The sequence below is a fragment of the Aedes aegypti genome, chromosome 2, assembly GCF_002204515.2.
Source record: "Aedes aegypti strain LVP_AGWG chromosome 2, AaegL5.0 Primary Assembly, whole genome shotgun sequence".
Lineage (NCBI taxonomy): Eukaryota > Metazoa > Arthropoda > Insecta > Diptera > Culicidae > Aedes > Aedes aegypti.
This window is the reverse complement of record NC_035108.1, coordinates 117,542,468-117,555,919: the sequence shown is the minus strand read 5'-3', so window position 1 is coordinate 117,555,919 and position 13,452 is coordinate 117,542,468. Positions and strand designations below refer to the sequence as shown.

General features: G+C 37.3%; 1 protein-coding gene across 9 annotated transcripts in view; it reads right to left on the bottom strand.

Moving 5' to 3' along the window:
- The window catches only part of LOC5564449 (protein still life, isoforms C/SIF type 2), a 560,183-nt gene that overhangs the window by 500,149 nt on the left and 46,582 nt on the right, over positions 1–13,452 (bottom strand). For 6 of the 9 annotated variants that reach the window (XM_021842095.1, XM_021842091.1, XM_021842094.1 and 3 more), the window contains exon 3: positions 7,871–7,955. The exons of 1 other annotated variant lie outside the window; for it this stretch is intronic. The gene's annotated coding sequence lies outside the window, so the exon portion shown is untranslated. Of the gene's footprint in view, positions 1–7,188; positions 7,330–7,870; positions 7,956–13,452 lie in introns of all 9 variants that reach the window. 2 more of the 9 variants (XM_021842102.1, XM_021842103.1) reach the window with 2 other exon arrangements.

Genomic DNA, 13,452 nt, shown 5'->3' with positions numbered 1-13,452 from the left:
TTTTTATTTTATTGACAAAATCGGTAATGTTTTTTTTAAAGACACTACACGTTAATGCTTTCAGTGGGCTGTTCGCCCTTTGAAGGAAAATCCACACTAGACTAAGAACTAGCATGCAACGCCCAGTGGCACAGTCGAATAACATTCCTCACGAAAAGTTATTCGGCATGTGGCGGGAATCGAACCCACACTTCTTAGCACGATGCGCCTAAATGCCTTGGCGACACTAACCGCACGGCTACAAAGCCCACGTTGTTGCCTTCATATTTCGAAAAGAATGTATATATAGTATTGTTTTATGTTTAATACTTTAAACATTCTGCCGCGCAGTGGAGTAAATGGATCTGATACTGGTCAAAATTAATAAAAAGTTTCTGTGAAGCATTTTTAGGATGACGTGCAGATGGCGCTTGAAGTCACCATAGAAATTTGACTAAATTGTTTGCAATGATACTTAGATGTTTCTGTGAGATATTTTGAGAGTGTTTCCGGTACGGTACCTTCGAATTCGGTGCGAATAATGTTGAATTTTGACCAGGAATTGGAAAATTTAACGAACTTCTACACACGAAACAATTGTATCCTTTGAATGCGCTCACATTCACATAACACGCAAGACTTTTAATATTCGTGGCAGATAATGAGACGCGATAAAAATAATAAAGACACACACCGTCCTCTATTTGGTGTTGAGCACTGTGTGTCATAAGGTGTTACATTCGCCGACACTCTCCCATGCTGATCAAGAAACATAAGCGAATATGTTCCATTTTCTATACAATATTTGCGACCAAAAGGGTGTTATATGAACCTATAGAGGTTATAATTAAGTTGCTAAGGGCTGCATTACCAGAAAGCATGCAAGTTGTTACCAATTTTAAGCAAACCATAAAGCGATATCGTTGTCGTCAATGAAAGTTAAGGTGAAGATGAATTGAAGCCAAACGTAAAATATTTAAGAGCATGAATCTGAAGAACCAGACACCCATTTGAGCTGAAAACTTAATCGATTGGTCAGCTCAAACAGATGTTCGGTTCTCCAGATTTGTGCTCTTGAAAATTTGAGTTTTGCCTTCGATTCATCTTCACCTTAATGCTCTTGAACGCTATCTCGTCACGTACCATGCGAGAGAATGAATATAAACATTCATAGAGCTCTCCGAATGCGATGTGCCACGAACTGTTACGATTCATGAACTGTCACATTCTCTGAATATGGTTTGATCGGTTTATTTGGATTACAATCCAAACTCTGATTTTGACACATGGTAGAGTGTTTGAATTTGATTGATCAATAACGTAATGTTAATCTATCAACGATGGTTTTTTTTTAAGTATGCTTTCGGCAAAGTCAGCAGACAGACGTTTACGGTCAATGGAGTCAATGGATCTGATAATTGGGCTAAATGTTTCAAACGTTATTTGAGAATATTATATTCAGAAACTTGTAGAAGACAATAGTTTTCGAGTGGTGGACTGAGAAATCTTTAGAACTGTTGTATAGTGGGGTTATTGCACCTAGTTTTTGTGCAAAACTTTTGAACCGTTCCTTTGAACTTTTTTGAAGATGGTATTTCCAACTACGTTGTAGAGGCCTGCGCTCAATCCGCAATTTTGCCGCATTAACCTAATCTTGTGCTTACCTAATCTTGTGCTTATTTTTTATTGGCATTACGTCCTCATTGGGACAGACCTGCTGCTCAGTTAACTGTGGAATGGGCACTTCCACAGTTATTAACAGAAAGCTGTTATTGCCAAATGGGACCTAATATTAGGCCAATAATATCTCAACGTTTCCATATAGTATTTTGAGGATCATGTTTTTAGCAAAGTTGTTGAGGACGTATAGGGTCTCAAAATGGTGATCTAAATATCTTGAAATTCTGTCGCACAGAGGAGCTGTCAGATAAAATTATTAGGCGAATGAATACATGTTAACTAGAGATGGGCCAAAAGAATCGGAGTCGTTCAAAAGATCCGGATCACTCAAAAGAACGAGTAATCCGTGGCTTTTTTTTGACGAGAGTCGGTTTATTTGATCAGCACGGATCAGACAGAAAGTTATCCGGAAAAAGAACGAACCGATTATTTTCCCCTATTCTACTTCGTTCGTTTCTCGACTTAATTATTATGCTTGACACGTGCCTTGCTTTGTGCGACACGCAACTCATGCAAGCGTTGTTTTCTTCAGACCGTGCTCTCTGCGCTCTCAGCATAGACAGGCAAATTTGTCCCGCCCACTTGCCAACAGGGAGATGTAGGATATAGAAAAAAAGTGCCCACTTGAATGGCAAGCACATTATTTGCTTCTTTCTTTTGGTTCGGATAGTCGGGCGAGTGCATCGTGAGTTTCTGGTAAAAAATGTACGAAGAATGAGAGAGAGAGAGAGAGATACGAAAGGAACGACGCATGTCGCGCAACAGGGAGTGAAGGTACCCCTAAATCAACACGATATTTTTCAGCGACGGAGACAAAAAATCTCCGCGATTTCGTTGTTGTGCCAATGTGAGCACTCTTGTTTGGAACCATCTAGACTGACGCGACGTAAATCGTTACAAAATCGCGTCGCTGTGTGGCTTAGACACGCGCATCAAACAGTGCTTGCATCGAAACATCAACAAAATCGCGACGATTGTTTGTCGCTGTCGCCGTGAAAAGGTGCTTTAATTTGGGGGAGCTTTAAACCGATCTTTTTCTTTCGCTCGGCACTGAACCGGTCAAAAGATCCGGTTCACCAAAATGGGTTATTCGGATCGGATCCGTTCACTGAAATGAGCCGTTTTGCCCATCTTTAATCTTAACTCATAAAATGTCAGAACGAACAATTTTCAAAACGCTCATTCCCAGCAATTATCCAAACGATTTTAGAAATGTTTAGCTTTTACTAAAAGAAAATAGTTATACTAGCTTTAAACGTTGGCACCACTCCGCTGAAACCCTCCGCGTTTTTGTGAAATGCGAAAATGTGTTTTTTTCTCTTTTTTTTCAAATAATTTCTTACGTTCTAAAATAAGGAATTCTGATGAGTTTACTAAATTCATGCATTGATCATTTTACGGATGTTCCGGATTTTTATCTGGATAACCAGGTCGTTTACCATCGGAGCTAAGTATTCTCCAACATGTGTGTCACTAGCCAACAAGCACATTCAAAAAATTAGAGCTGTTTGATCTGCTTTTAGTGAAAAACGAGGAAACATAGACACATTTGCATCTCACAAAAATCGGGGACAGCTTCAACAGAGCGTACCAAAGCTTAAAGCTACAACTATTCCCTTGTACTAAAAAACAAAAATTTTGTAAGTCGGTTGGAGCATTGCTGCAGACGGGGTTGGTGGTCTAATGGTGGTCATGAGTTCAATCCCAGGCTTGTCTCTTTCCTTATATTTTGTAGTTGTGTCTTTCTCTTGCTTCTATCTACCTCTCTAAATCTGTCACAGTTGATTTATTCGTTCGTAGTATTTGCTAGAACCAGAAACGGACAAAAAACCGTTCCCCTACGCTTGCATTTGTCCATCATTATAGCACGCCTTCCCTTGCGCCTGATACATAGGCAGTCTGCAAACCTACAAAGTAAGCCTCTCTGCCATAAAATTACCACTCCTACACCTTTCGCATGGACTGGTGTAGATGCAGTGGTAAATACGGACTACAGTGTGCCAGTAAATGTAACATCCATTTCTTCCTTTTCCCCTCATTGGTCAGCAACCTGACGTAGCAAGCGCCATTATCGCTTAAAAAAATAGAAGATCACAAGCCTTTATACACTGAGGATGTCTGTTAGTCCCAAGCAGTCACCTGGTTGGTTCCTTGTGTAAGTGCAGCTGACCTGGCGATACTGGAATAGCAACCACGGGTGGCCAATCAAGCTCAAGGTCAAGATGGTATGAACGAGCATTTTGACAATAGTAGGTTCGTCCTGGAAATTTACGGTTTAAATTAACTTAACGCAACACCATAATTTTGCATCTATTGTAACTTTTCGAAGAGTGGTCTGATTTAAGATCTTTTTTTATGAAAACACGTATCTTGACGAGTAGGAAGAAAATCCAAAATATATGAGCTCTATAAGAACTTTGTTTCTACAATGTAGAAAATTAGGCAATTTTCGTAACGCGACAACATAATAATAATTTTAGAAAACACGTTTTCAAAAAATCAATAATTTGTTGAAATAAATTTCTCGCATACATAGCAGTTTAATCAAATACTTTTCTAGTTAATGTATAAGACAGTCATATAACACTTAAAAAACTATGATACAGGGCTTTGTAAAAATGTTTTAAATATCTCAATTTTTCACCAATAAATTATATCAACTTTCTATAACTTTTCAGGTATAATTTTAATGGTATTATCAGTCAAATTTATGTTTTTTTTTTATACAATTGAACATTCTGTGTTCTACATTGCTTTGGAAATATTTAAGAGTTAGAAATTACGATATCTTGGCGTAGATGTGCGTGGAAAGTGTCCTTCGCAAACGTACAATTTTCATTCATTACACAGCGTAACAAAAATGACATATTTGCGTGTCTCAAGGATCAAATTATGTGTCTCTAGTAGATTTTGGTTCGCTGAATTTGGTGCCGTTCTCAGAAATGTTCCAGCACGTCACAATTTTTAGCTACAGGTCGCCAAAATTGTATAAAACAAGATTTTATTGATGTTTACATGAAATTTAAAGTATAATTTATCAAACTTGTTTGTGATTCAATCCACCAATCATGCAAAATATCATTTTTTCACGAATATTTATGATATGTTATTATATTTACGTGTGAAAGAAGTCTCAATCCCGTGAAAATAAAGAAGGGCGTATTGCCCGGTTGGGGCGTATTACACCGAGTTACCCTAAACGACCCGATCGAGAGTTGAAGAGCGACTGTCCAGAGAAATTTCTTGATAAATTTGTGAAGACATGCATGGCGAAACTCCAGAAGGAATTTTTCGAGGAACTTTAAGAGAAATATCCAAGAAAACATCTGCAGGAATTTTTAGCAGAATTCTTGTGGGTTTCTTTCAAGAAAACCTTCACATATGCCCAGTGACAATCAATGAAGTAATTATTGAGAAAAACAGAATCAATTACTAGAAGAACTACAGGAAAAGAAAATCTACAGGAATGTTTGGAGTTTTCCTGGACTTTTATCCTTTGGAGTCCTTGATGAAATTACTGCTATTCCATAGTATTTCTGGTGATGTACTGATAGCCAGTTACTTGTATAAATCGTATGAAAGCATATGTTTTGAAAAAAAAAAAAAATGTGAAAATAATGGGACGGAAGTACTTTTTGTAGCTGTTTCTGTAGGTTTTCTAAAAATGTGGTAGTATTGGTGTGGATATCTATTGACAAATCCGTGGAAGAATTGCTGGAGAAATCTTCAGAGCGGTTTCTGAAGGAATCTTTACATAAATTCATATAGAAGACTCTGGAAATTCTTTGGGGAATGCCAAGAGAAACGGAGAATTGCTTGGTTTAGTGAAATAATCCACAGGGGAGTTACAGAGGGAATCATTTGAGGAAGTTTCGTAGAAATGTGGAACAATCCCTAGTAGAAACAACGTATAAACATAAGAAATTTCGTCAATTTTCGTTAAACTCTCAAGACGTTTTGGCAGGAACTTTTGTTTCTTTTTTATTAGTTTTGGAAGTATAGTTCTTGGATTATCTTTGGAGGAATTACTGTAGAAATCTATTAATGAGTCCATGAAGTAATGCTTGAACGATTTTTTGAGATATTCCTGAAGAAAGCTCCAGAGAAAGTCGTGGAGTATGCTGAGAAAAATCATGGATAACGCTTGGGGCAGCTCCTGAAAGAATCTTTTAAAGAGCCTCCGGAGTAAATCCTGCAAAGCGGATTATTTTCAGTAAAAATGCACCAAGAGAAAAAGTGATGTAGCAAGTAAACAACGCGTCAAATTATGTTGGTGTCTTCAGTGCATTTGTTCCTTATCACTCGATAAATAACTGTGCTGATGACGCTAAGATGATTTAAAGCATACTTTTTCTGCTAGGTTTGTCATTTCATCTTGGTGCATTTTTATCCTCAAAATTCTCTAATCTTTGAATTCTATAGTTTTCTCATAACTTCAAACGTTCCCAAAAATATTCGAATAAATCGATTGAGAACTGGTGGAAATAAAACTGAATTAAGTTGACCGTTTTTTCTGAGAAATGGGCTTGAGTGAATTTTATATGTCCTATACTGGGCTTCTACGCCTACTTGTTCCATGTTCTATGTAAACCTTATGGACAGTGCTGGAAAAGTTCGCATCACGAAGCAGCTCACGAGTGTATACCAACGCATAACAAACATCACAGACTCGGGATCTGGCTAGGTGTGAGTAAGCCCGCACCCGTCTGCTCGGGAGAACATGTCAAAAGAAGTAGCAACAAGTTCGCGAGCGTTTACTCGCGAGTAACCGAGCAAGGCGTGATTTATTATGGTTTTGACAGACAAATTAATTGTATAACCATCATATCGATAGTAAACTACTAGTTTGTAGTCAAAAGCCCTTGAAAACCATAAATCTCGGAGGGTAAGCAGCTTTTTTTTTCCCAAAAGCGCAATATGACTCTGAGCAGCTCCGAACACGTTCGCGAATCACTTTTTGCTTCAGTTACTCGGGAGTCGACAGATGCGAGTAAGCCAGCGCTCTGACGCTCGGGAGCGTTTGGTTTTGTTTTTGTTCCAGTTCAGATGAAGCCTTCGCCACTTTCCATCACTGCTTATGGACCGCGGGACAAATATGCGTAGAACGGCAGTACACTGAAGTTTCATAGCGTCTATCTTGGCAAGTGAATCCGCTTTCTCATTTCCTGGAATCGAGTAATGTGACTGGGAATGAGTCTGACGTTTAACAAACTATGGTCATAATTAAACTATTTCAACCGAAAGAGTACGAAATTTGCTATTAGCATGGTGGTTATTTGATTTGTAGAATGTCTCAAAACTAAGAAGACCATTGCGAGTTAGTGAATACAATAATCACTCAGAGATCAATCTGGCAAAACATTTCTCACACTAGCCACACACTCAATTGCACTCTTAAACCATACAATGTTTCCCCTAAATTGTACAAATGATTCTTTCATCGAGGATTTACCAGGAGCAGGATTATACACAGTCCAATCTAGTTGATATTCAGTAGCTACAATTCAACCACACAGTAATGATACTAACAAGGATCTGGAAAGAGATGCTCTAAGCGTCTAAGTGGTGATGATGCAGCCACAGCTGTTCGATACTATGATGAGGCGGAAAGGCGATGATGAGCTGAAAAAGATGGTTACGCTGTTAAGGTTTCACTATTGCTAAAAAGAACTACGTTCACAAACGGGAATAGTTATTAGTATATACACAATAAGCATACGTTAGAACAATAGCGTAGTTACACATACACGTACGTCAACCGAAACGATGTACCGAAGGCAGTTCAATGGTAGAAGATGAGCGAAGAAGAGAGTTTTTCAATATTTTACACAGAGCGCAAAGATTACGCATGATGAGCAATAGACACAAACACAGACACGATGAGGTCAGTTGTAGTAATGGGATGGTTTGTTTTTTTTTCGGTTGTTGTATTACAACAACATGATGATGAGAAAGCACCAAAAAAGAGAAGAAACAGAAGAAACATCGATTAATGATCGGAAAGCTTTTCGAGTTGATTATGATAGACGAAATGTAACAACAGTTCACTGACAATGATAATGAGTTAATTTTCACACTGACACGGCAGCAATGATTTCGATCTCGAATGCTCATCCTACAGGAGGAGCACTTTTGTTCTCATGATGATTTTCGGCAGTTGTTCATTGTTCTACTATAGTCTAGAAGTGGACTGAAAACGGGAATCACTTACAGGTTCAAGGTGTATGCAGGAGTTGAACAGAACTGAACATGACGATCTATTGCTGCAACAGCATCTCATGAATTGGCGGGTATTACTAAAAGTGAATAGAGGAAAACGGAATGAGAGATGAGTTTTTTATGTACATTTATGGTTTTGCGGTTCTGTTTCTATTATGTGCATGAGATGTTGATTTTAGGAATCGTGAGGATTGTTCGCGAATGAACAGTCAGTGATGTCAATACAGTGTTTAAAATAGTCATACAAATAGAAAAGTTTCATTTGTACCCTAATTATTAGAACTATTTAAACTTCGAAATGTACTACATAAAACCATTTTTGACTGAACAGTCATATTTATTTATATAATCACACACGATCATGCGCTTTTGGTTTTTTTTACTGCATTGGTATCAATTAAAAGTATTTACGTAGTTTGCAAGAAATAAATTAATTGTGTAGAAGCAATAAACACAATAGAATTATAACTTCATTAATATTTGAGAAAAGAAAACCGCATTTTCAGTTTGACTAGTTTCTTACATGGGTTTTAAAGTGTTGTTAGAATCTTCGAGTGCTTTGTGACCACAATTTGTTCACTCTTCATGCTAACAATGTCATTCCCAAGTGCGTCATTATCCCTTTCAATGACTGTCTTCTAATTTGCCGCCCTATCGACAGAGCCCTTTCATCGCAACTCACCCCGATTCGAATTCATCTTATTGACAGCAACCCCTCTTTGTGCCAGACAATAGACAGAACTCCCAAATTATCCCCATCCTAATTGAATGTATGTCTGGGTTCGTTATCTACCTGTGTCAAAAAGTTCCTGCTTTCCCACTCGCTTTGGCAAAAGGTTATGCATATGAATCAGTCAAGTGAACTCCCGTTTTCCAGCATGATACACCTCGACGCTGTTGGCAGTTGCTGCCAAAAGCCGCCTAATCCAGCGCTATCATACATCAACCAAGCACCCCTGCTTCCTTCGGGAAAACCACACAAACTAGAACGAGCGTAAATTTTCAGGTCGTGGAACCCGCGGCAGCCCCGGCCTCTTGGCAGGTTTAGACATGGACGTAGCCTAGTTTTCCATCATGGGGGATGAGTGAGTGCACTCAAAAGTTCATCCACGAATTACGATTTAAAACGAATGTTATACACAACCTTTGCATCCCAGAATGCTAATATATCAGGCGAATAGAAACAGAACATAGAAAAGATGGAGATTAAATGTGAGAGAAACGGTTTGTAGTTTGTAGATTGCTATGAACGTATTTGAGGTATATATTGATTCTGTCTCTCAAGCGATAGTAAGCGATATATAGAACTGTACTTAGTATAGATGAAAAGGATTCGGCTGAAAATGAATCCATAATCTTCTGCTTACAAAGCAGAGGTGACAGCCATTAGATTACTAACTACGTCTGCATTCCTCCGATAAAATCCGACATACAATCCACCAGGCTTTTTCTAGTGATTCTTGTAGAGATTTGTCCAGGATTTTTTTTTATTTTTTTTATCCTTCAGGCAGTCCTTTCACAACCTCCCTTGTAGTGTGCTTTAAAACTCAAGACATATGTTCATAGGTTTTATTCTAACATTTGTTGCGCAGATTCCGCCACAAAATAACTTCGAAGAATTTTCATTTCACCAGGTATTTTCCCAAGACCTCAATTTTAATGTATCAACAGATATCTTCAAATGTTCTCTCTTGAATAAATCGAGGAATTTCTCTAGGAATTGTTTCAGGAATACATTTCCAAATCAATGGCGCGGGAAGTGGATAGGACAAGTAGGACATGTAGTACGCATAAAAATACCTGGGTAGCACAGTCGAAGGATTGTCCTACCCATGATTCAAAAAAAATAATAAAATCATCAGAACGATTTTAAATATATATAGAAAACTAAATGTAAGAATTGTTACAAGAAACTTCTTTAACCGTAGCAAAAACCAATGAAAATTTGTTGAAGAATCTTTAGACGATTAGATTAATCAATTTTATCTAAGACCAGTCCCATCGTGTTATACACAGCACGAGTATGATGGTGCTAGCGATTTCTAAAAGTGTGATCACTCTTGATATATCTATCAAATTATTGCTGAATTTCATGACGATTTGCAAGGCAATTCCTATAGAATTCCCACAGTTAGTTCCTGAAAAATGGTTTGATCAAATTCACACTGATATTTGTGGCATCATTCATAAAAATATTTAGAGCAGATTATGACGATTTTTTGAAAGTTATTTTTAGCATTGTTGAAGAAGTTCCAGTGAAATATTCGATGGAGTTTCTACGATGAAACATTTTTCAAAAATCTTCAGTTTGCTCTGAAATCTTTTGCAAAGAAAATAAAAACTACACAAATTACCAGAATTTCAGCTGTTCATAAATTTGTGAACAAGGAAGTTAGAACTACCTTACTGGTTGTAAAGACAAGCAGTTTTGTCAAATTTGTTTAATAAATTTCTTATTCTGCTCGCATTGAATCCTAATGCAAATTTGAACAGGCTCCTGAGAAATCCTTAACAGACTCTAGTTTGATAGGCTCTTCAAGAATTTTGTCTCAGATTTTCCGATGAAAAACTTCAGGAAATATCACAGTGATTTTATTTAGATTTTTTCAGGGTCTACAGGGATCCTCCATAATTTTTTCTAGAGATTTCTCTACCAATTTTCCCAGAAATTCTACCAGAGATTTTTCAAAGGATGATCAGAAGAAATATAAATTAGAATTTATCCAGAATTGGCACCAAGAAATCTTTGAGATTTCTAAAGCTATTATCTCCAGTGATTTCCTCATTTTCTTTTCCAAAACTATCTTAGAAATTTCACCAGATATTTTCTCACTAATCCTTCAACTGAATGCTCCAGTTGTTACTTTAGAAGATCTTTCTAAAATCCTTACGGAATATCTCCTGAGAAAATTCTCAAAGGTTTATATCAAAGTTTAAAAAAAGTTGAGGGGTTTTTAAAGAAAGCTAGAATTCCTGCCCATGTTTACGTGGATTCCTTCAAGAATTCATCTACGATTCATTCATTCCTTCGAAAAAATCTAGAAATTTCTTCAGTATTTCATCCAAGTATTACTCCTATAGCTTAGATGCAAAGGGGTGACAGTGAAAAATAAACTAGTTTTGAGAAAATCTTCTTCTTCTTCTTCTTTCTGGCGTTACGTCCCCTGCATCTCAGCTTAGTGTTCTTATGAGCACTTCCACAGTTATTAACTGGGAGCTATCTATGCCAATGACCATTTTTCCATGCGTATATCGTGTGGCAGGGTACGATAATACTTTATCCTCTGGGAAGTCGAGAAAATTTCCAACCAGAAAAGATCTTCGACCGGTGGGATTCGAACCCACGACCTTCAGCTTGGTCTTGCTGAATAGCTGCGCGTTTACCACTACGGCTATCTGGGCTCCCGAGAAATCTACTTCCAGCAAATTTTCATTCTACTCGAATTGTATAAAAGTAAAAAAAGCACAAGCCAGTCTTTTGAGAATTATGTTATTTCTTCTGTTGAGTGGAAAGGTCACCTGAAAATATCGTAAGAATGCTTGGAAGCAGTAAAAGTTCCTCTACTCAATTTTACATTCTTAACAGTAACTCGGTAATGTCGCCTAATTGAGCATTTTTATGATAGTTTTGACCGTGGAATCGTTTTCGGCAATGCCATTTTTAGTAAGAATCGCATTTTCCTTGCTTATATCGTTTGCAGAACTTATTTTTTTAAAATTTCTTTATTAGTATCATTCCAAACATTACATTCATTTCTTATATCTATGTGTTCTGTGTTATTAGACAACACTATCATCCTTATTTGGTAAAACTAATTAAAGATTTTATTAACATTTTGTTAACAACATATTATATTTCATTTACCGTAGCAGTTCAGATTTTTTACAGATGAGTTGATTTCTCCTGCTTATAAGAGAGAATAAAAAACGCTTTGAATATACTTAACCTAACTTAACCTAATCGTATAACGCATTAATCATGGCAATAGAAGATTGCAAAGATTTTTTTCTGAAATTATTAATTATTTTATTTGACATTTGTTGCAATGTTTCAACATTGGATATTCTATGTAACTCATTGGTACTATACCAGGGAGGAAGTCTCAGAATCATTTTCAAAATTTTATTTTGAATTCTCTGCAGAGCTTTCTTCCTGGTATTACAACAGCTAGTCCATATTGGTACAGCATACAACATGGCTGGCCTGAAAATTTGTTTGAATATCAAAAGCTTGTTCTTAAGACAAAGTTTTGATTTTCTATTAATAAGGGGATAGAGACATTTTACATATTTGTTACATTTGGCTTGAATGCCCTCAATGTGATTTTTGAAAGTTAAATTCTTATCTAGCATGAGCCCTAGATACTAAACTTCATCTGACCAATTTATTGGAACCCCTCTCATCGTGACAACATGTCTACTTGAAGGTTTCAAATAAAGAGCTTTTGGTTTATGTGGGAATATTATTAGTTGAGTTTTGGAAGCATTAGGAGAAATCTTCCATTTTTGCAAGTATGAAGAAAAAATATCCAAACTTTTTTGCAATTGACTACAGATGACATGCAGGCTTCGTCCTTTGGCGGACAAGTCATCCGCAAACAAGGATTTTTGATATCCCTGAGGTAACGACCGTTATCGTAACGGATATTATCTTTCATCTGCCTGGCACGAGCCTCAACGACTCTCTTGCGCGAAGGGCAAGACCAAACATTGGACTTATGATTGCCCTTGCAATTGGCGCACAAGAACTTATCGGTATCTTCCTTCACTGGACAGACGTCCTTAGCGTAAATCATGTATTTAGCATCCATGCGACAATTTTTTGTACCATGACCCCACTTTTGGCACCGACGGCACTGGCTGGGGTTCTGGTAATTTCCTCCAGGTTTCTGGAAATGTTCTCACGTCACACGGACATCGAACATGAGTTTTGCTTTTTTCTAAAGCTTCAATATTATTTAGTTCTTTTTTGTTATTGAAGCCAGGAGCATTTCAATTCCGAAATGTGAAGTAAAATTTGAATCCGTATAAATCTTTTTTATTTAAGTGAACTAAATAATATTCTTGAGAAAGCCCTTTCCGAACAATGCCAGATTGGGTTCTCTTTTTCATTATGATTACTTAGACTGGAAAAAATCTAAGTAAATCATTTATTCCATTTTTGATCTCTTTAGGTGACTTACAGTCACTTGAGAGATCTTTCAAGACGACTTTGAACAAACGTTCGGTTTTGTCGTCATAAGTAAAAAAATGTACTTCTTCTCTTCTTGAAGAGAAGAAGTTCGCGATCTTTAAGAGTTTCCGGCAAAACGCGACAGTCTCCTTTCTTTGCGATTTGGAAGGAGACCATGATTCCCCTGATGGAGTTCAAGATCTCCTGCCTAAATCCCCCAAATTCGAAACAACTGACCACGATAGGCGGCACTCTTTGCTTCCTCACTTGAGTCAAAGAGCCTGGGCTAAAGGCTGCTTCGATTTGGTGTTCGGAAAATTTGTCTAGAGCATCGAACTGATTGCTCATTTCGATACAATTATTCATTTCACCCTTGCAAGAAACTTCGCATTCCGGGGAAA